The 26,362-nt window shown below is 41.8% G+C and overlaps 1 protein-coding gene across 2 annotated transcripts in view; it reads right to left on the bottom strand.

The window, feature by feature from the left end:
- Blk (BLK proto-oncogene, Src family tyrosine kinase) overlaps positions 1 to 1,873 on the bottom strand; it is a 47,131-nt gene extending 45,258 nt beyond the window's left edge. For both annotated transcript variants that reach the window (XM_074055281.1, XM_020154300.2), the window contains exon 1: positions 1,332 to 1,873. The gene's annotated coding sequence lies outside the window, so the exon portion shown is untranslated. The remainder of the gene's footprint in view (positions 1 to 1,331) is intronic.
- Positions 1,874 to 26,362: the final 24,489 nt, after the last annotated feature.

The following is a 26,362-nucleotide window of genomic DNA, read 5'->3' as shown; positions in this document are numbered from 1 at the left end:
TTCTATAAACCCTTTACCCAGGTTCCCTAATGGTAACATCTTACCTTATTGTGCTACATTTGCCAGAACTAAGTAATTCATATCAGTAGATGGTTTAACTGAAGTCCAGATTTTGCTTGGATTTGACCTATTTTCCCACTGATGTCTTTGTGATTGATGTGTGCTAAGATCCAATCTAGGATGTGAGTTCTGGATTGAGCTGTCATGCCTCTTTAGTCTCTTCTGATCTGTGACAATTTTGCCATCTTTCCTTTTTTTCATGACCTTGATATCATGTTGATAGTGTTGAAGGTCAAATGTGTTTTAGCCTGTCCTTCAATTCGGGTTTGTCTGACCTTTTCTCAGAGTTAGACTGGGTTGCATGTTTGGGGAAAGAATTGCATCGTAGCAGAAGTTCACAGTAGCAACCTGAGTTACCCTCCTGATGTTGACCTTGATTACTGGGTTAAGTGGGTGTTCGAAGGGCTCTCCCTTCCCAGCTGCTGTTTTTCTCCTTCCACATTCAAGTCCAGTCCTCACTCAAGGTGAGGGAATGAAGCTCCCCCGTGGAGGAGTGTCTACGGGTATCTAGGGAATTCTCTAGAACCACAGATGCACAAGGATAACAATTAATAGTTCTATGGTAGTGTGAATCCATGAGGGTGAAATCAATGGCCAATTATAATGAATGGAAACATTGTCAAAGCCCTAGAATTTTGCACAATCCTCTCAAAACATGTTATCAACTATTTTCTTTGCCACAGTTGGAATTTCCTAGCAAGGTTGAGCTCTCAGCCAGAAAGGTCATCATTAAATGTATTCTGCTGTCTTACCCCCAAATGCCCAAAACCCAGGACAACTTCAATTAAAAAACGAACAAAATGAAACAAAGTGACAAACATTGAACTTGAACCAGACATTACCATATGTTACTTTCAGTCCCTCTCAGGTCTGCGAATTGGCTCTAACTGCCCTCCTTTCTAGGTAGGGTGAGTAATTCACCTCCAGCTCTGCAGCTGGTCTGTAAGTTCCTATCCCTCTCCCCCTGTCCCCCATACACACACATAGCCCATGTCCTCTCGCATCACGTTTGCTACCTTCTCCAGTTTGGAGCCTCAGACACAACATCTACCCTGGATGGATGCACTTTTACAGATCTGAAATCTCTTCGACATAAAAACAAACAAACTGTGGGGCAATCTATTCATCACCATGGCCCAGACTGTGTTTTTTCTCCATTTGCAACACCCAGAGCAACGTCCCTGCCTCTTGTCCAATTTACAGGCTTCAGAGCACTGTTTGCTCAATGTAGGGAACCAAGACATCAAGAAACCAGTAGGTGAGAGACCTACCTGGCAAGTCTTCAGCGGCTTCTCACCATGGTGCTTTAGCAACCAGTGTGCATATGGTGGAGTGGGCTTCTAGTGGTAACCAGCAGCTCTGGGTGCAGTTCCAAAGGAAAAGCTTATCCTCGGGTGGATTCCTCTCATCTCAGTCAGTTCGAGTAGCTCGTGGCTTCCTGCCAGTAGCAGGCAGAGGTTTGTGCTCCCGTCTGTGAACAGAGCTCCACCAGCTACCCCAAGGAGCAACTCAACAAGAGCTGCACCCTTCCAGCCAAATCTTCTGGAGGTTCACTGGATCCTGTAGTCCCTCTGCTCCAGAGAAGCCTGGAAAGAAGAACTGCAAGCAACTGTCTTTTCCAAGGCCTTGGGCCACATGGTTACAATGCCCCTCTGCCACCACAAAGTTTTCTCACAGGGTCTTGATTTAACAGCATGGCTAGTGTTTTTCCTCACCAAGTCAGGCAGGGTTAGCAAATCTCCAACTAACTCTACGAGGTTGTTTTGCACTGCCTTGCAGACAAAGAGCGTGGGCTCTGTGCCACCTGTGGGAGCCAGGCAGAGTTCTCTCAGCTGGTTGGTTTTGCTTTGCTTTTAAATGATGCTAATAATAGCTAGGTCACAAGATGCTATGAGCATTTGATGGTAGAATCAATGTGAATGGCGGGAATGGAATTGGTGCTCAATCAATGCAAATTCCCCACGTTTTATAGCACGTAAGCCAATAATGATTCTCATTTCAGAGCTTCTTCAACAGGACCTCTTAACGCGATGGCAGAGACCCAAAGGAGCAAATATGGTAGAGATGATGGAGACAGGACCCAACACCTGTAGTGTCCCATACAAGTTGAGGGAGCAACAGGACCAAGAAGGTGGTTGAGATGACCACCTTCAGAGACTTGCTGACCTGGCAGACATGGTCACATCAACTGCCCCTCACTGAACATGAAAGGGAGCCAGTGGGCAATCCTCCCTCCCTTTATGGTCTGGGAGACTGAGAGGGACAGGGTCAGACAGGCCCTCTTTTGGGAGAAAAACTGTAATCATGAATGAAAAGTTTACTATGACCTATATAGGTCATAGTAAACTCTAAATAACTGGAGTCTGCTGTGACAATGCTGAATCTAAGTCCCAAATCTGATCTTTGTCTTCCCCTATACTTGGTAGCACAGGGCTCAGAACAGTGTCCAGAATACCAGGCATGCTCAATGCATGGTAGCTATTATCAATTTATTATTATATTGACCTTCTGACACTTGATAGTTGGTGTCATTAAACACAAGTTGAAAGAATTCCAAACTCCTTCAATTTAGGATTTTAAAAACTTACTGGTTCAAGAAGAGATTACTCAGGTATATTATTTCAATTCAATTAATACAAATTTTCTGAACACCTACTCTGCAGAAAGTACACAGTAGAGGCTGAGGATGCAGATAGGTATGGTCCCCTCTGAGAGACCTAAGGAAATTGGAGAGAGTGCAAGCAAACAGAATATTACAATGGTGCATGAGGGAACAGAAGTCTCCATGAGGCACAGAACAAAGATGAGAACAATAGCCCCAACAGGGATGATTGGGAGGAAAGTTCCCTCCCAAGAAGGTGACTTTGAACATTGATTTGTGACTAAAAATTCTGAAAACTGCTTCTCAGAGGCAGATCCCTGGGTTTAGTGAGTAGGAGTCCTGGGATGCTGACTGAATTGCCACTAGTATTTTATCAGTGGGGCATGCATATATAACTTTTGGACAATTTTTATGTACTTGGATCTGGGCTACAGAGAATATAATGGAGAAAGGAAGTCCATCCTAAGGAGCAAATTCATTTTCCTGTAACACTGACTCACCTACTTGAGTGAGGGAGATGGGAGAGTTTGCAGGAAAGGGAGATTGAGTATGTTGGCTTCAGTATAGCTTGGAGGAGAAAATGTCACCTTTCTGTCCACCCTGAACAGAGGATGGAGCACAGGCACACACAGAAATGGATTCCAGCAACCACTCAGAAAAGAACAAGGAAATGACATTGTTGTTGGGTTCCAGATGTCTGAGCAGAAGTGAAAGTTAATTTCAGCCATTTTCACCCTCACAGAGCCACAGGGTCCATGAGAAAGAATCCAAGAATGAGGATGGGAAGCGGTGAGGCGAAGGGTGTCCTTTGTTAGATGCTTTTGTTGGAGAAACTCAGAGAGCTCCTCTCAGGGCTGGACACCAGCTGAGACCAGACACCAGCTCTGAAGCTTCCACTTCAGTGTTCCATCTCACTGGTTCCTCATTTATTTTTGCACATTGAGGTAACCTATGCAAAATTCAGTGCTCTCCTTCCATGAGTCTATGGTAGCCTCCTCAGACCAAGTTATCTCTGATTAAAATCAAAAGCTGTGGGCAGTAGAATATTTGAGTGGAAGAAAAATTAAAATAATCCAGTTTTTAAAAATCCAGTTTAAAATTTGCCTCAAGGATGGTTATGGAAGAGCTGCCCAATTTCTTTTAGAAGAAAGCAAGTATAAAAACAGACAAAATTGTAAAACGAAAACAACCACTTCAGAGCACCAGAAAATGACCAAGTACAGTCAACAAATTGAGAAGGGTCTAATCTTTAAGAACTGATACAGTATCAGAATGGCCAAAGTCAGTGGTCTTCTTGCCTGAAGGTCCCCCCACTCCTTATCTTGGATGAGGAAAATTACAGGTTTGCTAGTGCAAGTGATGGGCTTTGTTTGAAGGCTGTCAGTGGGGACCAACAGATGGATCTGCTGGAGGTCACAGATTTGTTCCTGGATGAAAAAATGAAAACCTGAAGTTTTATGTGTTAAATATCATATAATCAGTTCTAGACAAGAAGTGAAAAACTGCAGCTTTGCTTACTTGACATTATAGCCTTGATTCAGGATGGACAAAAAATCAGCCAGAATTGGTTGGGGAGATCCAACAAGTAAGAGTGCTATGAAAGAGCTGAGTTAATAAATTCCCACCTGACTGCTAAAACACCCATGAGTAAGGTGGTGGGTGGGGGGAGACCCAAGAGAGTACAGACAAAAGTGAGAGCCAATGGAGATCGGAGGACTTGCTTCAGATTTGAATGTGTTTCTTCAACCACACACAGCATGGGCAGCAGAGGGTGGAAGGCTTCCTTATTTAAGGTGTCTGAGCACAACCTCTGCCCAAATAATTGCCTGATTATACAACGCAGGAAGAGACTACACCCTAGGGAACCAGACAAAAACACAAAGTAAATTCCAACAATAAAAATTGTACTGTGATATTAGTGACTACACACTATGGAGGAGACTAATTCTGCAATTTAAGTTTAGATAAGTTATGAAAACAAAAATCAACAACTTAGCAGAAAATAAAACAGATTCACTGCAACATCCAGTCTTCAGCCAGAAGTTACTAGACATGGAAAAAATCCAGCAAAAGGTGACCAGAAAAATGAAGCATAATGGTGAATGGATTCTGACAAGACTTCAAAACAGCTTTATAGACTTGTTGAAGTCATCAAGGAAAAATGTGTTCAAGAATTAAAATTATATTCAAGTGTCCATAAAGAGAATCAACAAAGAAATGGAAATTCTAAAAAATAAATGGAATTTCTAGAGCTGAAAATACAAAAACTAAAACAAAAGGTCATGCCATAAGCTCAAGAGATCTGAGTTAAAAGACAGAACTATAAATATGAAGACAGTATGAAAGTTATACAACCCAAAACACAGCACAGAGAGCAAAAAGAACTAAGAACATGAACAGAGATGTAGACACTTGTCAGTCAATATAAATCATTCAGAGCTAACTGTAATGGGAGTCCCAGAAGGAGAGGAGAAAGAAAAAGATACAGAAAAAATTATTTGAAGAAAAAATAGTAGAGATTTCCTCTATGTTAGCAAATACTATTAACAACTCAGAGAGTCAAGAAACTGAATGAACCTAAAGTAAGATGAGCACAAAGAAAGCCACATACATCATAGTGCTATGTCAAAAACCTAAGGCAGGAGAAAATCTTTCAAGCAGCAAGAAGAGGGAGGGAGGGAGGGAGGGAAGAGGAGGAGGAGGAAGGGGAAGAGGAAGAGAGAGAGAGAGAGAGAGAGGGAGAGGGAGAAAGAGAGAGAGAGAAAGAGAGAATCACATTTAAGGCAACTGAAGAGAGTGAAAAAGTCTTCTTTGGGGAATCTGATCAACCCAGAGTGTAAACATGCTAATACTTGGGGGTTTCCCTGGAAACTACCCAGGCACTATCACTCTACAAAAGATAGAACAGTTGAAAATGACAAGCCCACACATGGCAGGACTTTTTTTCCCTCAGTGTAACACTCTGAAATATGAGAAGCTAGCCGCAAATAAGTAGGTAAGTAGGTATTTGAAAAAGATCTTTAAAAAGTCAGAGACAAAACAAATAACACTAAACCATGAAACAAGAAAAACAAGATGCTTAAAAAAGAAGAAACATTTTAACTCCTAAAGATTAAAAGAAAAATTGGAAAAATTTGAAGATAATGCTGAAGAGATGACAAAGAAATAGAGTGAAAAAGAAAAGAGAAACTGTAAAGAAACAAAAAAATTTTTAAACCACCCCAAAATGTCTAACTTTTAAAGAGCAAAAATTTCCACAAAAAAAGGAACAACAACAAAAACAGGAGAAAATTATCAAATACATAATTAAAGAAAATTCCTTAGAGTTGAAAGACATAATTTCCAGTTTGAAAAGACCCACTGAGTGCTCAGCACAGGACAAAAATAAACATAACAATGCACTGTACCAGAAAATTTCAGAATAATGAAGGAAAGAAAATATTTACAAGCTTCCAGACAGAAGAACAGGTAGTAGAGGCACAATAGCCAAAATAGCTTTGGACTTTGCCAAGTAACACTAGGAGTCAGAAAATAATAGAAGGATGTCTTCAAAATTCAGAGGGAAAGTCATTTGCCTCCTAGCGTTCCAACTTAGGCCAAAATCAATTAGAGATGAGAGGGATAAGGACATTTTTAGACATGAAAGATCCCAAAATATTGGTTTCACATCCCATTTTATAGAAGGGGCTCAATCAAAATGAAGTAAGAAATCAAGTAAGAAAATATCAAATTTCCAGAAAACAGAACAGCCAACATAAGAGAGGTGAAGGGATCCCCAAGAAGCTGAAGAGAAATCCTAAGAAACAGACTATGCAGCAGGCCGGGAGTGACCCATCCGTTTTAGAGCAGGGATCCCAGGTACATTTCTTCAAGAAGGTGAAATTACCATATTTTTTTAGAATAATTACCAAATTATTGAGAAGAAGTTATTAACTAAAATTTAGATAATTGGGCAAATGAAAAATTAAATCCAAGGAAAACAAGATATTGTGCTTGAAAGAAAATAAGCATAGCATATTATGTCGCTCTGTTGTAAATAGAGTTTATATAACCCTACTAATACAAACTCTAACTATTGATCTAATAAAATTATTTTTTTAACTATATTGGTAGGATGGTGTGATAAGTATATGTTGGAGGGAGAGTTAAATTTATTTCATAGTAAGAAGTAAAAAGATTATGTCTGAAACTGAAAATTTAAGAAGTAACAATAAAAGCATGTTATCTGATGAAGTAGAAGTGAATGTCACCAGTGGCAGCAGAAATAGCTGAAAGTATGGGCCCTGGAGAACAGAAATGGTAGGCAGAGTCCAGGAAGCCCTTTTTTGTAGAAAGCCTCTTTGTTTCTTTAAACTATATCTAAGTGTGACCCTGATATGTATGAAAACTAATTTTTAAAAAAGAGAGTATCAAGATGACCTAAGTTGTGGGGAGGTCTCTTTGACTTCACAGGTAGACTATTACACACAAACGAAGGTACATTCTGGGACCATGGCCCTGAGAAAAATCTCAGATGTAAGAAGCAGCAATAAAATGTAACTTTAGCAGCCATCCCAAAGTTCACCAACTCACCAGTTTTGTCCCTAATTCTCAGGACCTCCAATAGGAAATGGACTTGTTTTTCAGAAACAGCTCAGTCCAGAGCTGAAGAGGGGAAAGGGACTGCCATTAGGTAATGATACCATCACCCCTGGGCCCTGGGTGCCAGGTGGCAGAGGGACAGGAAAGGAAAAGGAAGGCACACAGCAGTGTTTTGTTTTGTTTTTTTATTGAGATCCACAAATTACATTACAACAGAGTTCACACATGAATAACTAAATCCAAAATTTCCTTCCAAATAGCCTCATCTGTTATTCTGTTCTATTTTATTTTTTTTCTTTTATTTATATGTGCAATGTTTGGGTCATTTCTCCTCCCTTTCCCCCACCCTTCCCTACCTCCCGCCCCCTCCCTCTCCTCCCCACCCCCTCACTACCAGGCAGAACTTATTTTGCCCTTATCTCTAATTTTGTTGTAGAGAGAGTATAAGCAATAATAGGAAGGACCAAGGGTTTTTGCTGGTTGAGATAAGGATAGCTATACAGGGAGTTGACTTGCATTGCTTTCCTGTGCATGTGTGTTACATTCTAAATTAATTCTTCTCAAACTAACCTATTCTCTAGTTCCTGGTCCCCTTCTCTTATTGGCCTCTGTCGCTTTAAAGTATCTGCATTAGTTTCTCTGCATTGAGGGCAACAAATACTATCTAGTACTATCCCTTGTGTGCTCTCGCTTTATCATGTGCTCATAGTCCAATCCCATTGTTGTGTTTGCCCTTGATCTAATGTCCACATATGAGGGAGAACATACAAGTTTTGGTCTTTTGGGCCAGGCTAACCTCACTCAGAATGATGTTCTCCAATTCCATCCATTTACCAGCGAATGATAACATTTCGTTCTTCTTCATGGCTGCATAAAATTCCATTGTGTATAGATACCACATTTTCTTAATCCATTCATCAGTGCTGGGGCATCTTGGCTGTTTCCATAACTTGGCTATTGTGAATAGTGCCGCAATAAACATGGGTGTGCAGGTGCCTCTGGAGTAACCTGTGTCACAGTCTTTTGGGTATATCCCCAAGAGTGGTATTGCTGGATCAAATGGTAGATCGATGTCCAGCTTTTTAAGTAGCCTCCAAATTTTTTTCCAGAGTGGTTGTACTAGTTTACATTCCCACCAACAGTGTAAGAGGGTTCCTTTTCCCCTGCATCCTCGCCAACACCTGTTGTTCGTGGTGTTGCTAATGATGGCTATTCTAACAGGGGTGAGGTGGAATCTTAGTGTGGTTTTAATTTGCATTTCCTTTATTGCTAGAGATGGTGAGCATTTTTTCATGTGTTTTCTGGCCATTTGAATTTCTTCTTTTGAGAAAGTTCTGTTTAGTTCACGTGCCCATTTCTTTATTGGTTCATTAGTTTTGGGAGAATTTAGTTTTTTAAGTTCCCTGTATATTCTGATTATCAGTCCTTTGTCTGATGTGTAGTTGGCAAATATTTTCTCCCACTCCGTGGGTGTTCTCTTCAGTTTAGAGACCATTTCTTTTGTTGAGCAGAAGCTTTTTAGTTTTATGAGGTCCCATTTATCTATGCTATCTCTTAGTTGCTGAGCTGCTGGTCTTCCATTGAGAAAGTTCTTGCCTATACCTACTAACTCCAGAGTATTTCCTACCCTTTCGTGTATCAACTTTAGAGTTTGTGGTCTGATATTGAGATTCTTGATCCATTTTGAGTTAATATCAGTATAGGGTGATATACATGGATCTAGTTTCAGTTTTTTGCAGACTGCTAACCAGTTTTCCCAGCAGTTTTTGTTGAAGAGGCTGTCTGTTCTGCATCGTATATTTTTAGCGCCTTTGTCAAAGACAAGTTGGTTATGGTTGTGTGGCTTCATATCTGGATCCTCTATTCTGTTCCACTGGTCTTTGTGTCTGTTTTTGTGCCAGTACCATGCTGTTTTTATTGTTATTGCTTTGTAATATAGTTTGAAGTCAGGTATTGTGATACCTCCTGCATTGTTCTTTTGACTGAGTATTGCCTTGGCTATTCGTGGCCTCTTGTGTTTCCATATAAATTTAACAGTAGATTTTTCGATCTCTTTAATGAATGTCATTGGAATTTTGATGGGAATTGCATTAAACATGTAGATTACTTTTGGGAGTATCGACATTTTTACTCTGTTGATTCTACCAATCCATGAGCATGGGAGATCTCTCCACTTTCTATAGTCTTCCTCAATCTCTTTCTTCAGAAGTGTATAGTTTTCCTTGTAGAGGTCTTTCACATCTTTTGTTAGGTTTACACCTAGGTATTTGATTTTTTTGAGGCTATTGTAAATGGTATTGTTTTCATATATTTGTTCCATTTTATTCTGTTACTTTTTATGCCCATCTCTTCTCTTGTTTGCTTTATTCTTTTGTCCATTTCATTTTTATTTCCCAGATGTACTGAGATGTAAATGTCAGTTAAAAATCAAGGTGTATAACTTGACATTTGATCTACATACACAGTCTGAAATAGTTGCCATAACCGAGTTAATTCACCTGATCCATCACCACACATAGTTCTTATTTTTTCTCCCTTCTTTTTTGTATACGTGCAAGAATACAGAATATTTCTATCCTAGCAAATCTCAAGAATACACCAGTTTCGTTAATGTTATTTAGAGTGCTGTGCAATTAGAGCTCCAGTTACTCATTTTGCATAACTCTCACTTGGGGCCACGTGACCAAAACTTCCTTATTTCCCTTTTGTACCAGCTCCTGGCAACTATTACCCTTCTGTTCTCTGCTTCTGTGATTTTGAGTATTTTAGGTTCCACATCTAAGTGAGATCGAGTTGTATTTTTTTTTCTGTGTCTGACTTATTGTTCTCCAGGTTTATCCATATGGTCTCAAAGGGCAGATTTACTTCTTTTTAAAAAAGGCTGAATAATATCTCATTGTGTATATATAGATACAGATTTTCTTTATCCCGTCATCCATCCATTTCTCACCATTGCAATGAAAGTGTGAGTACAGATCTTTTTTTTTTAATATTGCTTTTATTTCTGATGGGCATATACCTAGAAGTGGGATTGCTGAAGTATAAGGTAGTTTGAGCCAATGTTTTTCAAGTATGTTGTTTAGTCTTCATGAATTGGTGGATTTTTCCATTTTATACTATTATTGATTTCTAGTTAGATTCTATTGTGATCAGAAAAGATTCTTGGAATGATTTTGATCTTCTTCAATTTGTTAGGACGTGTTCCATGGCCTAACAAGTGATCTATTCCACATGCACTTGGCAGGAATGTACGTTCTTCTGCTGTTGAGTAGGAAGTTCTGTGTCTGTGAGGTCCATTTGGTTACAGTATTGTCAAGTCAGCTATATGTTTATTATTTTTCTGTCTGGGTGTGCTATTCATTATTGAAAGTAGGGTATTGCAATCTCCTTGTGTTATTGTATTGCTATGAATTTCTCTCCAGAGCATTGCTTTTATATATACGCTCTGATGTTAGATGTATATACATTTAAATTTGTTAGGTCTTCCTATTGAGCCAGTCCCTTTTATCATTATATAATGACCTTCTTTGTCATTATAGTTTTTTATAGACATTAAGTTTTGTACTTAAAATCTATTTTGTCTGATGTAAGTGCAGCCATCCGCTTTCTGTTGGTTACCATTTGCATATAATGTCCTTCCATTCCTTCACTTTCAGCTTATGTGTATTCTTAAATGTAAAGTTGGTTGGCAGTTTCTTTCAGGACTTTGAATATACCATCACACTCTCTTGGTCTGCAAGGTTTCTGTTAAGAAATATACTTATAGTGTTGTGGGGCTCCCTTTTCTCTTGCTACTTTCAAAATTCTCTTTGTTCCTGACTTTTGACACTGATGATAATGAATCCATGTAGTCTTCTTTGGGTTGATCCTATTTGGGGTCCTTTGAATCTAGATGCCTATTTCTCTTCTAAGTTTTAGGAAGTTTCATCTATTATCTCTTTTTTTTTCATTTTTCTTTTATTATTCATATGTGCATACAAGGCTTGGTTCATTTCTCCCCCCTGCCCCCACCCCCTCCCTTACCACCCACTCCGCCCCCTCCCTCTCCCCCCCAATACCCAGCAGAAACTATTTTGCTCTTATTTCTAATTTTGTTGTAGAGAGAGTATAAGCCATAATAGGAAGGAACAAGGGTTTTTGCTGGTTGAGATAAGGATAGCTATACAGGGCATTGACTCACATTGATTTCCTGTGCGTGGGTGTTACCTTCTAGGTTAATTCTTTTTGATCTCACCTTTTCTCTAGTTCCTGGTCCCCTTTTCCTATTGGCCTCAGTTGCTTTAAGGTATCTGCTTTAGTTTCTCTGCATTAAGGGCAACAAATGCTAGCTAGTTTTTTAGGTGTCTTACCTATCCTCACCCCTCCCTTGTGTGCTCTCGCTTTTATCATGTGCTCATAGTCCAATCCCCTTGTTGTGTTTGCCCTTGATCTAATGTCCACATATGAGGGAGAACATATGATTTTTGGTCTTTTGGGCCAGGCTAACCTCACTCAGAATGATGTTCTCCAATTCCATCCATTTACCAGCGAATGATAACATTTCGTTCTTCTTCATGGCTGCATAAAATTCCATTGTGTATAGATACCACATTTTCTTAATCCATTCGTCAGTGCTGGGGCATCTTGGCTGTTTCCATAACTTGGCTATTGTGAATAGTGCCGCAATAAACATGGGTGTGCAGGTGCCTCTGGAGTAACCTGTGTCACAGTCTTTTGGGTATATCCCCAAGAGTGGTATTGCTGGATCAAATGGTAGATCGATGTCCAGCTTTTTAAGTAGCCTCCAAATTTTTTTCCAGAGTGGTTGTACTAGTTTACATTCCCACCAACAGTGCAAGAGGGTTCCTTTTTCCCCGCATCCTCGCCAACACCTGTTGTTGGTGGTGTTGCTGATGATGGCTATTCTAACAGGGGTGAGGTGGAATCTTAGTGTGGTTTTAATTTGCATTTCCTTTATTGCTAGAGATGGTGAGCATTTTTTCATGTGTTTTCTGGCCATCTGAATTTCTTCTTTTGAGAAAGTTCTGTTTAGTTCACTTGCCCATTTCTTTATTGGTTCATTAGTTTTGGGAGAATTTAGTTTTTTAAGTTCCCTGTATATTCTGATTATCAGTCCTTTGTCTGATGTATAGTTGGCAAATATTTTCTCCCACTCTGTGGGTGTCCTCTTCAGTTTAGAGACCATTTCTTTTGATGAACAGAAGCTTTTTAGTTTTATGAGGTCCCATTTATCTATGCTATCTCTTAGTTGCTGTGCTGCTGGGGTTTCATTGAGAAAGTTCTTACCTATACCTACTAACTCCAGAGTATTTCCTACTCTTTCTTGTATCAACTTAAGAGTTTGGGGTCTGATATTAAGATCCTTGATCCATTTTGAGTTAATCTTGGTATAGGGTGATATACATGGATCTAGTTTCAGTTTTTTGCAGGCTGCTAACCAGTTTTCCCAGCAGTTTTTGTTGAAGAGGCTGCTATTTCTCCATCGTATATTTTTAGCTCCTTTGTCAAAGATAAGTTGCTTATAGTTGTGTGGCTTCATATCTGGATCCTCTATTCTGTTCCACTGGTCTTCATGTCTGTTTTTGTGCCAGTACCATGCTGTTTTTATTGTTATTGCTTTGTAATATAGTTTGAAGTCGGGTATTGTGATACCTCCTGCATTGTTCTTTTGACTGAGTATTGCCTTGGCTATTCGTGGCCTCTTGTGTTTCCATATAAATTTAACAGTAGATTTTTCGATCTCTTTAATGAATGTCATTGGAATTTTGATGGGAATTGCATTAAACATGTAGATTACTTTTGGGAGTATAGACATTTTTACTATGTTGATTCTACCAATCCATGAGCATGGGAGATCTCTCCACTTTCTATAGTCTTCCTCAATCTCTTTCTTCAGAAGTGTATAGTTTTCCTTGTAGAGGTCTTTCACATCTTTTGTTAGGTTTACACCTAGGTATTTGATTTTTTTTGAGGCTATTGTAAATGGAATTGTTTTCATACATTCTTTTTCCGTTTGCTCATTGTTAGTGTATAGAAATGCTAATGATTTTTCTATGTTGATTTTATATCCTGCTACCTTGCTATAGCTATTGATGATGTCTAGGAGCTTCTGAGTAGAGTTTTTTGGGTCTTTAAGGTATAGGATCATGTCGTCTGCAAATAGGGATATTTTGACAGTTTCTTTACCTATTTGTATTCCTTTTATTCCTTCTTCTTGCCTAATTGCTCTGGCTAGGAATTCCAGTACTATGTTGAATAGGAGTGGAGATAGTGGGCATCCTTGTCTGGTTCCTGATTTTAGAGGGAATGGTTTTAATTTTTCTCTGTTAAGTATAATGCTGGCTGTAGGTTTGTCATATATAGCTTTTATAATGTTGAGGAACTTTCCTTCTATTCCTAGTTTTCTTAGAGCTTTTATCATGAAATGATGTTGGATCTTATCAAAGGCTTTTTCTGCATCTATTGAGATGATCAAGTGGTTTTTGTCTTTGCTTCTGTTAATGTGGTTTATTACGTTTATTGATTTTCGTATGTTGAACCACCCCTGCATCCCGGGGATGAAGCCTACTTGGTCGTGGTGAATAATCTTTTTGATGTGTTGCTGAATTCGGTTTGCCATTATTTTGTTGAGGATTTTTGCATCAATGTTCATTAAGGAGATTGGCCTATAGTTCTCCTTTTTGGAGGTGTCTTTGCCTGGTTTTGGGATAAGTGTAATACTGGCTTCATAAAATGTGTTTGGCAGTTTTCCTTCCCTTTCTATTTCGTGGAACAGTTTAAGGAGGGTTGGTATCAGTTCTTCTTTAAAGGTCTGATAGAGTTCAGCAGAGAATCCATCAGGTCCTGGACTTTTCTTTTTGGGGAGACTCTTGATTGCTGCTTCAATTTCATTTTGTGTTATAGGTCTATTCAGGTGATTAATTTCCTCTTGGTTCAGTTTTGGATGATCATATGTATCTAGAAATCTGTCCATTTCTTTTAGATTTTCAAATTTATTTGAATATGGGTTCTCAAAGTAGTCTCTGATGATTTCCTGGACTTCCATGGTGTTTGTTGTTATCTCCCCTTTTGCATTCCTAATTCTACTAATTTGGGTTTTTTCTCTCCTCATTTTAGTCAGGTTTGCCAGGGGTCTATCGATCTTGTTTATTTTTTCAAAGAACCAACTTTTTGTTTCATTAATTCTTTGTATGGTTTTTTTGGTTTCTATTTCGTTGATTTCAGCTCTTATTTTTATTATTTCTCTCCTTCTATTTGTTTTGGGATTTGCTTGTTCTTGTTTTTCTAGGAGTTTGAGATGTATCATTAGGTCATTGATTTGGGATCTTTCAATCTTTTTAATATATGCACTCATGGCTATAAACTTTCCTCTCAAGACTGCCTTAGCTGTGTCCCATAGGTTCCGGTAGGTTGTGTTTTCATTTTCATTGACTTACAGGAACTTTTTAATTTCCTCTTTTATTGCATCGATGATCCATTCTTCATTAAGTAATGAGTTATTTAGTTTCCAGCTGTTTGCATGTTTTTTGTCTTTACTTTTGTTGTTGAGTTCTACTTTTACTGCATTGTGGTCAGATATTATGCACGGTATTATTTCTACTTTCTTATATTTGCTGAGACTTGCTTTGTGCCCTAGGATATGATCTATTTTGGAGAAGGTTCCATGGGCTGCTGAGAAGAATGTATATTGTGTAGAGGTTGGATGAAATGTTCTGTAGACATCTACTAGGTCCATTTGATCTATTGCATATTTTAGATCTTGGATTTCTTTATTGAGTTTTTGTTTGGATGACTTATCTATTGATGATAATGGGATGTTAAAGTCTCCCACAACCACTGTGTTGGCATTTATATATGCTTTTAGGTCTTTCAGGGTATGTTTGATGAAATTGGGTGCGTTGACATTGGGTGCATACAGATTGATGATTATTGTTTCCTTTTGGTCTATTTCCCCTTTTATTAGTATGGAATGTCCTTCTTTATCTCGTTTGATCAATGTAGGTTTGAAGTCTACTTTGTCAGAGATAAGTATTGCTATTCCTGCCTGTTTTCGGGGGCCATTGGCTTGGTAAATCTTCTTCCAGCCTTTCATCCTAAGCATATGCTTATTTCTGTCGGTGAGATGAGTCTCTCTATTATCTCTTTAAATAAACTGTTTCTCTCTTTCTTCTTCTGGGACTTTGATCATGTGTATATTAGTTCAAATGTTGATGTTCCAGAAATCCCACAGTGTTCTGTATTCTTTTTCATTCTTTTCCCTCCTAACCTGGTAGTTTCTGCTTTTTGATTGATTGAGTCTGCTATGAACGGTTTAGATTAGATTTTTTTTTCACTTTATTCTTTGTATTCTTCAACTCCAGAACTATTTTTTGGTTCTTTGTCATTGAACTTCTCACTTTATTCTAGTACTATTTTGCTGATAGCTGAGTTATCTGTCTGAGGGTTTTTAATTGACCTTCTTTGTTGTTTTAATAGTTTTATTATATTTTTGAGTTAGCATACATTTAGTTTCTTTAAAACAACTATTTTGAATGCTTTGATGGGCAATTTGTAGATCTCCATTACCCTGGGGTAGTTTATTAGAAATTTGTGAACTTCGGTGGTATCATGTCTCCTTGATTTTTTGTGCTCCTTGTAGCCTTCTGTTGGTCTCTGCACATTTGAAGGTACAGTCACCCCTTCTCAACATTATGAATTCACCTTGGCGGGGAAAGACCTTCATTTGTGAGTGGGCTTAAGAGTGCTGGCTGGATAGGGTGTGGGAAGGACCAGGTCCAGGAATATAGAGGGACAGTGGTTTGGAGGCATGTGGGATACCTGTTCTAGGGCAAACAGCAATGCCAGGTTTGAGGGGTAGGAACAGTGGTGAACAGGGCCAGTGGACAGGCATATGTGGGACAGTAGCACTAGGGTTGGAATGCTGGCATGAACTTATGTGTGATGTCAAGTCCAGCCCCAGCAGGATACAGTCAGCTCTGGGGCTAGAAGGTACAGTGGCAGTTCTGGCTGTAAAGGAGCACCATAGTGTAGGCTCTGGGCAGCTCCACCAGCTGGGAGTCAGCAAGGCTATGGGCAACCACAGCTAAAGCAGGGGCTGCAGGGTCTTCAGTGGAGGAGACTGTCAGATTCCTCCTGCTCTCTTTTTCCTCCGTGAAAGGAAGTCAAGGCCAAGGAGAAAAGTCTTGGCACTGAGTTATGCTGGCCTGGGTTTTGTGGTAATGCATACAAAATGCTTCCTACACTTTCTATGCAACCACCCTCAGTTTATGCGATCCTCTGGGGTACTGCAGCTTCCAATTGTACTTCAGACCTCTCTCAGAGCTATTTTCATCCATGGGTAGTTGTTAAATCATCGTTTTGTGGGTAAACAAGGGGTGGGAACTCCTAGTCTTCCATCTTGCTGATGTCATTTTGTCTCTATTTCATTTTTAAATGTTAGTTTGGCCAACTAAGTTGACTTTCACTTCTCAGGCATTAAGCTCTGTGGAGAAAAATATAAAACACTGGTACGGAGTTTCCGGAAAGGAGTTAGTTGAACACAGGAAGCAGATGGATCCAGCAAGATGAGGCTTTACCAACATGAATGTGAAGCTGAAATCCAGTGAATCCAGTGTGTATAAACTTACCAGCTGTGAGATCCCAACTGTGTTATCTAACTGCCTCAGCCTCAGTTTCCTTGTCTCTAACACCAGGACAACAGAGTTCTTGTGACAGCAGGTCTGTAAGGTGAGTGGCCCTCAAAAGCTACTCAGAAGATGTAGCTTTTCTTTTGAACTGAAAGAAGGCACGCTAATAGGAGTCCTGATATGTGAGTCCTTGTGTGTCCCTGAAGTAGCATAATGGATAATAGCTTGGAGTTCTCTAGCCCATCTGGGGTGCAATTCCTTGCCTGAAAGTAGGAATGATGTTAATATCTATCTTCTAGGGTTTGTGAGGATGTTTTTGGTTTTTTGCAGGGGTACAGGGTTTGAACTTGGGGCCTACACCTTGAGCCACTCCACCAGCCCTTTTTTGTGATGGATTTTTTTTGGGTTAGGGTTTCACAAACAATTTGCCCAAGCTGGCTTTGAACCAAAGGATCTCCCTGATCTCTGCCTCTTGAGAAACCAGGATTACAGGCGTGAGCCACTGGCACCCATCAGGCTTGTGAGGATTTAATGGACCGATGTGCACAAAGCTTTTACAATAGTTCCTGACACATAAACATCATGTAGACATTTGCCTTCATTGTGTTGGTCAGACACATGAAACAAGCGACAGTGAGGGAGCCAAGCCACCCCAGGGATGGCAGGAGGCAGCTCTGAATGTTTGGCAGGACCACGCTGGCACAGCCAGAGACCATGGCAACTTGCTAATGTCTGTGTCTGTGAGAGTTCAGCCTTGTGAACAATACCACCATTGTACCTCCTCTTAGAATGGGCTTGTGGCAGCCTCACACTGCCCTGCCCTGCTACCTAGGAGAGAGTTGACCAGCCCAGGGTATAACCAGCCCCCAAATATGTTTTTTTCTTTTCTTTCTTATTTGCCCCCTAACTTATTTTAGGCTTGGGTTTTGTTAGCTAATTAAAAGCAAGGGGTTTTGTATTTAAATCCAGATTCTTGTTCTATTTTGAAAAGTTCTCAGGATTGCATTCTGCATGGTCACAATCAGGGAACCTGGGCAGTTGTTGCCCCTGGGCCCTTGCCACCATCTCCCCAGTACAGTGGCTTTTAGTCACCATTTCTTCCTGTGCTGCATCCGTTGGGTCCACAGAAGGCAAAATAGTTTTTGTCCCATCTTCTATCATGTGTAAGAAATGAATGACAGGAAGAGGCCACCCTTTTACCTAGGTCTCCTTCCTTTGGTCACGTCGTGTTCCAGATTGATGGGGTCTTTGGGTTTCCCTCCCTCTCATCTATTCCAGCTTCCTCCTGAGGATTCTGGGGCCCAAGGAGGGAAAGGGATCACACAGACTAACTCAGCTGATCCCCTACCCTCAATTCCTCCTCTGTGTTTTTGTTGTGACCGCTGCCTCACAGATAAAAAACAGATGTCACAAGAAGACTTTCTGTGCACTTGCATATCCTTTCCTAGCTGAATCTGAGGGCAAGTTGTTTTTAAAGGTTCCACTCTTAAGTAAGTCCCTCCCTCAAGTCCCTGACCTCCACCCTGGTGAGGAAAAAAAAAGGCTGGTATGTCCAAAAAACGTCATGTTGGTTTTCTCGATACTTAAGCGCTCCAAGTTGTTCTTTCTCCTCTGCAAAATGGGATAGCAATTTCCATTATCCTGTAGGGCTGTTATTAGGGCAAAATGAGAATGTTCAGAAGTCTGGCACATAGTCAGAAAACCCGTTCCTCTGCTCATCCCACGCTAGGAGCATATTCAATGCTACTCACCCTTATTTTCATGACCCTTTCACATACAGACACCAAATGTGACCCTGTCTGTCTGTGGCTGCAGGCTCTGTCACAAAGTTCTGGCAGCACTCTTTCTAGCAGAGGCCTGAAACCTGCTCACTTCTAGTTACCAGTGGTCACAAAGCTGACACTCCACCAGCACAGAATGACTGCGTCTACTGAGGTACAAGTCAACTTGGGGGGCAGAATTTAAACTTCAGCTGAAGGGTGTTTTACAGTGCAGACAGAGTCCTGGAATCGTTTTGGTTTTTGTGTGTGTGCTCAAGTCCTCCAGGGAAAGTTCCAAGGTTCAAACTTTCCAAGTCTACCTCAGCCCTGCTGGGGAGAGGCTGCCTATGATCTGAAGAACAGCATCTGGCCTGAGCATCAGGAATCTTCTGACTACTTCCCCTAGGTGAGTTCCAGGGCTCCTCCTCCAGTACATGGCCACTTTTGTCTATCTCCATTGCTAATGCCCAGGTCAGGGCAGTGGTAGCCTGGACAACTGCCTCTTTTGTCACCTTGTCTCTCCCAACTCTTATTACTGTTCCTTGAGTCACCTGGATTTTTTTTTTGGCAGTGCTAGGACTTGAACTCAGGGCCTACTCTTGCTAAGAAAGTACCTACCACTTGAGCTCCACCCCTAGTCCTTTTTGTTTTAGTTACTTTTCTAATAGGGCTCATGTGGACCTCTGTCTTACTATTCATACCTCCACATAGTTGGGATGACAAGCGTGAACCACCCCAGCCAGACTGTTTTATTGGTGGTACTTATTAACATCTAAAGGACCTTGTTTGTTGGCTTATTTGATGGCCATTTTTTATCTTTGTCTCTAGAACACAGGTAACACTGATAAGAAGGGATCTTGCTGTCACTGTTCCCTGTAGTCTTAAGTAGTCTTTTGAGGTGCTCAATCATAACTATCAAGTGATAGAAGAAGCCCTCATATCTGTATCTTATCACCTCCATTTTATAGTGTTAAGAGAAGAAAGAATTTTGCTAAAGGTCATAAGCAGTGAGCAATGACACGAGACCAAATCCCAGGCCTCCCAACTTACGGTCCAGTCCTCTTTTCTCTCTAACATTTACATCTTAGCAAGCCCTGCCCAGACCTCCATTCCACAATCCCACTAATGACTGGTTTGAAAGCAGCAGCCCTGGGAACTTCAAATCCTGATGCCTGAGCTGCCACAAACCAAACATTCTCAGTAATTTAAAGAAAGGTCAATGACATCTACAGCTCGGCCCCCGCAGGTTCTCCTGAGACCTCTAAGGGCCCCCCAGCTGGTGTGGCTACTTCAGTCAGTCATGACTGAGTCAGTGCAAGCTCTTGCAGGCCTCAAACGCCTCGGAGGCTCGTGGGCTGGCCCCAGGCAGCCCCAGGCAGCAGCAGAGGCTGACACAGAGCCAATGTGACTCTGTGGGACACACACAAAGCCTGAGCATGGAGGGATAGACCAGAGCTGGGGCTAGGCTGTGCAGGTGTAGTGACAGCAGGGACTGGCATCTAGCTGTTCTCCCTGGAGAGGAGGAGGCTGCAATTAGAGCAGGGAGCATGGAAGCCCAGAAGACCCGTATTTCCTAACTTGCTAATCAAGCCCCAGATACTCCCACAACCACCCTTGCTACCTTGGTCCCAAACAGACCACCATCTAGAACACACCAAAACGAAACTGTTTCAGAGAAGACAGGTGGGGAAGAGCAAGTCAAAGGGGGGAAGTAAGAATAGAAAAGTAAGAAGTCGCAAGGCAAGAGACCAGCAGGCCAATACTTCCGGGAAGGCTTGTCCACTTGCTAGAGCCACACTCTTGTCTGGGTTTTCTCAGACCCCAGAATGGAGAACACACACCAAGTCACAGGAATATTCTGACTAAAAGAGAACAGCAAACCAGCCATGGAGGAAGCCCAGAGCTCCTGAGGCTGAGATCACAACATAGTACACCCAGCCTCCCACAATTTCCCCTGGGTCTTCTGGGGAAGGGAAACTGTGTAATGTAGGACACAATTACATGACCACCACCTGCTGAGGGGTGGCCCCCATGTGAATGTCCTCTGGGCCTTGGGCTCTGGTAAGGCAGGGTGTGGGCAAGTTGTTTTAGCCCTCTGGGCTCCAATGTTCCCATCTGTCAACATTGTCACAGAATTGCTACAACGATTAGCAAAAGTTCTGGGTGTCCATCTAGTAATATTACAGTAATTTAAGGTGTAGTATTGATTGACTCAGGAATAGGCTAGATCAACAGAATTAAATTGAATCACCCATACATATATTGAAATAAACTGTATTAAAATGTTGGCATTTTAGGGAGAAGTTTTTTTTTTTTTTTTTGTCTTTTCTTTTTTGGTGCTGGGATCGAACCCAGAGTCTCACGCATGCTAGGCAAGCGCTGTACCACCGAGCTACATCCCAGCCCTAAAATGTTGGCATTTTAAACCAGCAGAGAAAGGAGAAATAATTCAGTAAATGATGCTGGAGCACTTAAGTATCTGTATTAAAACAGTAAATCGTATGGTCCACCTCAGTGGTAACTAGAGAAATGAAAAGTGACATTGAGATTCCACTCTCCCTCACCTCAGACACAAACTACCTGGAGTTGACTTGGTTAATAAATGGCTTGTTAGTAAATGGGCTCTACTGGCTGGATGCAAGTGGTCAGTTACATTGCCACATTGAAGGAATTCTGCAGTATCTGGTAGAATGGAAAGTGTGAGGCCAGTCACCACAATGTCACTACCAGAAACCTATGCTGCAGAAGCACAGGGAGACGGGATGCTGTTGCTCGGGGCCTGGGAATACCTGGAATGTACACTGGGAAGAGGGCAGGTCGTTGAAGTGCTCAGATCTTCGCACATCAACAGCAAATCCCTAATGGGGAGGAAGAAAGCAAGTAGCAGAGTGATACATATGACGTGTACCAACAGGAAAAAATACAAATAGACACATGACCCTGCTTGTGCATACATGTGTGCTTTACATACACATGCATACAGAATAAAACAATGAGTTATGAGAACACACCCCAAATACATGGAAGTGATTATTTCTGGGGAAAAGAGAAAAGAAAGCAGTCCTGTAAGGGGGAAAGGGGAGAAGGGCCAGTGAAGAGGGTTTAGACTTACCTAGAGTGCTCTAATTTTTTAAAAGAAGAATCAGTTTACTTAGAAGCAGCATAGTTTAATATAGGTCATATGTTATATAGTATCATATAATATTAATATTACATGTTAATTAATATAATTATAATGGCAATTAAAATTATTAATAATTAGTGTAACATACATATATTAATTAATATTGATATATAGTATGGAAAGACAAGAAAATGTGCTGAAATAATATTTCATAGTATTAATAGTTCATTATGGTAATAATAATATGAAGGATTGTTATTTTGATAGGGGCAGGACACTTTGATTTTTCTTTATTTTTCAAATTTTCCACAACTACAAAGAAACAGGACCAAAATGAAAACCAAAGTCTCCAATTTTAAAAAAAGCTAGCCGGGCATTGGTGGCTCACTCCTATAATCCTAGCTACTCAGGAGGCAAAGATCAGGAGGATCACGGTTCGAAGCCAGCCAGGGCAAATAGTTCCACAAGACCCTATCTCAAAAAAAACCCTTTACAAAAAAGGTCTGGTGGAGTGGCTCAAGGTTCAGGGCCTGATTTCAAGCCCCAGTACCACAAAAAAAATCTCAATGCCTGCTTAAAATCAGATCAGGGTATATATACCTTTGCTAAGTAACTGGTATAACTGGTGTGTGTCATTTACAGCAGCTACTGTCCTAGAGGCGGCTCTGTGGGGACAGCATAGGGTTATTTCTATGTTGTACATCATGAGATTCCCCAGTTAGATCCATCAGGGTAAAGAAACCTTGTCTTTGCAAAGGGAACATTTTAGCAGGGCCTAGGGAACAATGCTTTACTTCCTGAGAGGAGGAGCCAGTGGCTCCTAGAGGGACCATGGGAATGCAAGATAGACGCTCAAAATGGGAAAAGAAGGGGGTGTCTGAGCACGATGTCTAGACAGAGGGAAGGAGAAGGATGTCTCCTTCAGAGAAGGGGCTGAGAGGAAGGAGGATGTGGATGGGTTTTGCCCCCATATCATTTTCTCCTACAACCCACCCAAGTGGGGTCAGCAACTACCTTAGTTTCTCTCAGCTCCCTGGGGACTCCGTTTCATCCCTTGCCTGCCTCAGGGAATGGGCTCTGTGGGGAGCACATAGGCTAGGACCAAATTTTGCCAAGGGATGGTGGTCTTTCTAACCTCAGATCCAGGCTTCCTGGGTCTTTGGGCCCTCAGTTGCTCCCAGCCTACCTTGGGGCAGGGAGCCCCACTTGGCCCTCACAGATCCCTCCCTTCCCACACCCCTACTCTTTCCCGCAGACCCTGGCCATGCTCCATATTTAAATCCAAGGCAATTTCTCAAATGAGGCCACATGGAGAAAGTTTCAGGCCTACCCAGGATCTGTAAGCAACAAGATTCCCTCTGTTGCTCAACCCCAAGGGATGAGGTCAAGGCTGGGAAATACACTAGCTCTGTATTCACTTCCTCTGCCCGCTCAAGCGCACCTGTGTTTTCAGAAACCTGTGTGCAAACACCTCAGTAGTCTAGGTCTTGAGGAGTCAGGAGCAAGTGGTAGAAATTTCCCAAGTCATAACTAAGGAGTGGAAAACACACTTTCATATGCCTAACGTCTGAGCTCAGGGCCCAAGACCTTGGGAAGATACATGGGAGAGAAACTTGGGCAGGGATCCACACTTGCCATGTGCTCAGAGCTGGAGGGGATGGTGAGGGCAGTTTCCCATATGAACCAGGAAGGCACCTTATGAAGGAAACTTTCTCTAGTCCTAACCTGTCCCTCTGGAGAAAAATGGCTTCAAAGTGTACCCTTGCTGATTATTCTTGAAAAGGCCATAATTTACAGCTCCCTTTTAGCTCCTTAGAAAAGGAGAGAGATCACACAAGCCCATTAAGATCAGGAGAGAGATGTGGTCAGTTTAGGGGGATAATAATGGCTAACCCACGTCTGAGGTGAATAAGGAAGGCCCATGGAACTTCTTACTGCTTCCTTTAGTTTCTCTGTTCCTCTGTTCCTCCATTCCTAGGATGGGAGAGGACAAAAGAACCAGTTCACCCATCACACATTCCATTGACAAATGTCTACCCAGAACATTCCAGGATTCTTGGGTTGGCCTATCCACACACCCCCCATTCCTTCTTTAACAGAGGAAATGAGGCAGAAGAGATTATAAGAATGCACGCTCATTTATTCACTTATCTACCTACATAGCATCATTGATTAGGGATCCATTGCTCTCTAACCCAGTGCCAGAAATACTTCTGGAATCGAAATAAATACATCACATTCTTAACCTCACAAGTCTTGGAGTCTCCTGGGAGGTAGACTACAGGGGTGAGTGTCAGAGAGGCAGCTTCAAGGCCGAGTTGGGGGAATAAACACTGGGGGACATGAGAAATAGATCAATATATTTAGGAGAACATCGGAGGATGTGTGCATTCTAGGACCCTATGAATAAGAACATCTGACCAGGTATATGAAGTTAGATCACACAGTTGGTTGTGGATACATTTGTGTGGGTATGTTTGAGTCAGGGGGGTGTTAAATGATGGCAAAAAGTCTTTCATAGAGGGAGGTTTGGAAGGATTATGCTGTTTAAAAGTTTGAATCTTAACTGTGTTTTAATCTTGGCCTCTGTCTGGTTTCTTTTTGGTCCAGTCTGATTTCTTTTAGTCTCCAAGATCCCATAGGATTTGCATAGCTGGACATTAGCACTAGAAGGGACTGTGGGGGCATGTGAGCTTGGGAGGATTGTGTGCAGTCCTGCTAAGGCCTTGTTCTCCTCCAGCTGCCAACAGGTTGGTAGGAAAAATTCAAAGACAACCCAGCCCTTTCCATACCACGAGCAACAGGACCAAGAAGGAGAACAAGGAGAGGTTCTTCTGCCATAGGGCAGAAGGCAAACACTGTTTGTGGAGGAGCACTGTGGTGAGGTCATGTTGAGTGCCCAGGTGGGGCACAGCTACACAGTGAGCAGCACAGGCCCACATAGCCCTTCCTAAAAGAGCTGAGTGCCCAGGCATGCTTGGACCAAGGCCTTGTGAGAGAGTGGGGTGAAAGAATCAGGGCCCTTTTTCATTCTGGGTGTCCTGGTGACTTACACCAGCTCCTGACTTCAGGAAGCCAGGCCACTGAGAATGTATCCCACTCTGCACATTTCCCCCACCTGGTTCCCTCTCCTTCATTGCTGTTGTAGTTCTTCTCCTCTCCTCCTCCTCTTTCCCTTCTTCCTCCTCCTTCTTCTTCCCTCAACTCCCTTTTCCCCTCCTCCTCCTCCTCAGAAACCCATGCATCATTCCGCATGCCATTTTCAAGAGAGCTGATCGTGTGTGCCACACATTTTGATCACACCATGAAACATTAACTGGAGGTAGTTCATCAGGTGCTTGCAGAAGTGAATTTTCTGTGTGTTTCTCAGTCTCTCTCTAGCCTCCAGTGCAGCAGGCAAGCCCATCTCTGTGTGCCCATGTCTGTTTCTCTCTCCCTCTCTGACTCCAGTTCTCTATGGTCCTAGCTGTGAGTCGGGGGAACAGCAGCTGACCATGCTAGAGTGGTTTGCTGCATTCCCAGCCTGGAAGTGCTCAGGAGTCATCTAAACACTGCAGCTGGGCCATGGGGTATGGTTATCTGCTCCATGCTCAGGCCTGCTTTGCTGGCGTCAGATTGCAAACAAGGCAACCTGTAGCTTGGAGTAGACAAACAAAGCAGCTAAGATATTCGGGAACCTTGCAAATGTGAGTGTTGAATATTTGCTTTTGCTAGGCGGTAATCTAGAACAGATGAAAGGTACGCCCCTTTTCAGGTGGTACTCACCAGAAGGGCCAGTTGACGCACAGATGCGATAAGTAGCCTTATTTGGTGTGTGCTTGAGCCCAGTCAAATGTATGCCAGATATTTTATAGGCATTAATTCTAATCCTTACAACAATACTTAATGGAAGATATTACTAGCCCTGGTGTGTAGATGGGGAAACTGAGGCTTGAAAGGCTGAGGGATTTGCCCAAAGTAAAGTGCCCAACAGGCAGAGAAAGACTAGCAAGGCACTCCATAGTCAGGAATGGGGCCTGTGTTTCACTTCTTTTAACATGGGGCAGTAAGCTTGAGCTGATTCCAGGAGAGCAGTTTAGATTATAGGGAACTCCACCCCATTATCTCTTCAGTAGATTTCCTGCAAAGGGATGGAACAGGAAAACCCACAGAACCATTCCCCCAGACTCTCGCCTGTGCTCTGCATGATACGTGGTAAACACTCCATATCTTTCACCACCTGCTATTCATCTCACTTCTAATGCCCACACTCACGTTTAGGTTTTTTTGGTGACAGAATGATTAAGTTTGATTTTATCATAGTATGTGACAGTTTTTCCCCCTGCCCTACCCTGGGTTCAGTATCAGGGATTGGCTGGAAATCAATTCACCAGACTCTTGCCTGCCAGTATGGATGTGGTGTTGGCTAGACTGTTGAGCTGGAGAAGCCATTGGGCATCTCTGGCCTGGCTTTCATAGGGGCAGTTTTATAACGACTCTAGACTTGTGTCCTGCCTGAGAGTTTAGGCCCCCCCTGAGTTTAAAGCAGGCTCTCCCCAGCATGGGGGTTCTCTGCCTGCCTTGTTCATGAGTGCCTCAAAGCTGCTCTCATGAGGACCTCAGAGAAAGC

This window comes from Castor canadensis, chromosome 14 (assembly GCF_047511655.1).
Source record: "Castor canadensis chromosome 14, mCasCan1.hap1v2, whole genome shotgun sequence".
In the NCBI taxonomy this organism is placed as follows: domain Eukaryota; kingdom Metazoa; phylum Chordata; class Mammalia; order Rodentia; family Castoridae; genus Castor; species Castor canadensis.
This window is presented reverse-complemented; position numbering and strand designations above follow the sequence as displayed.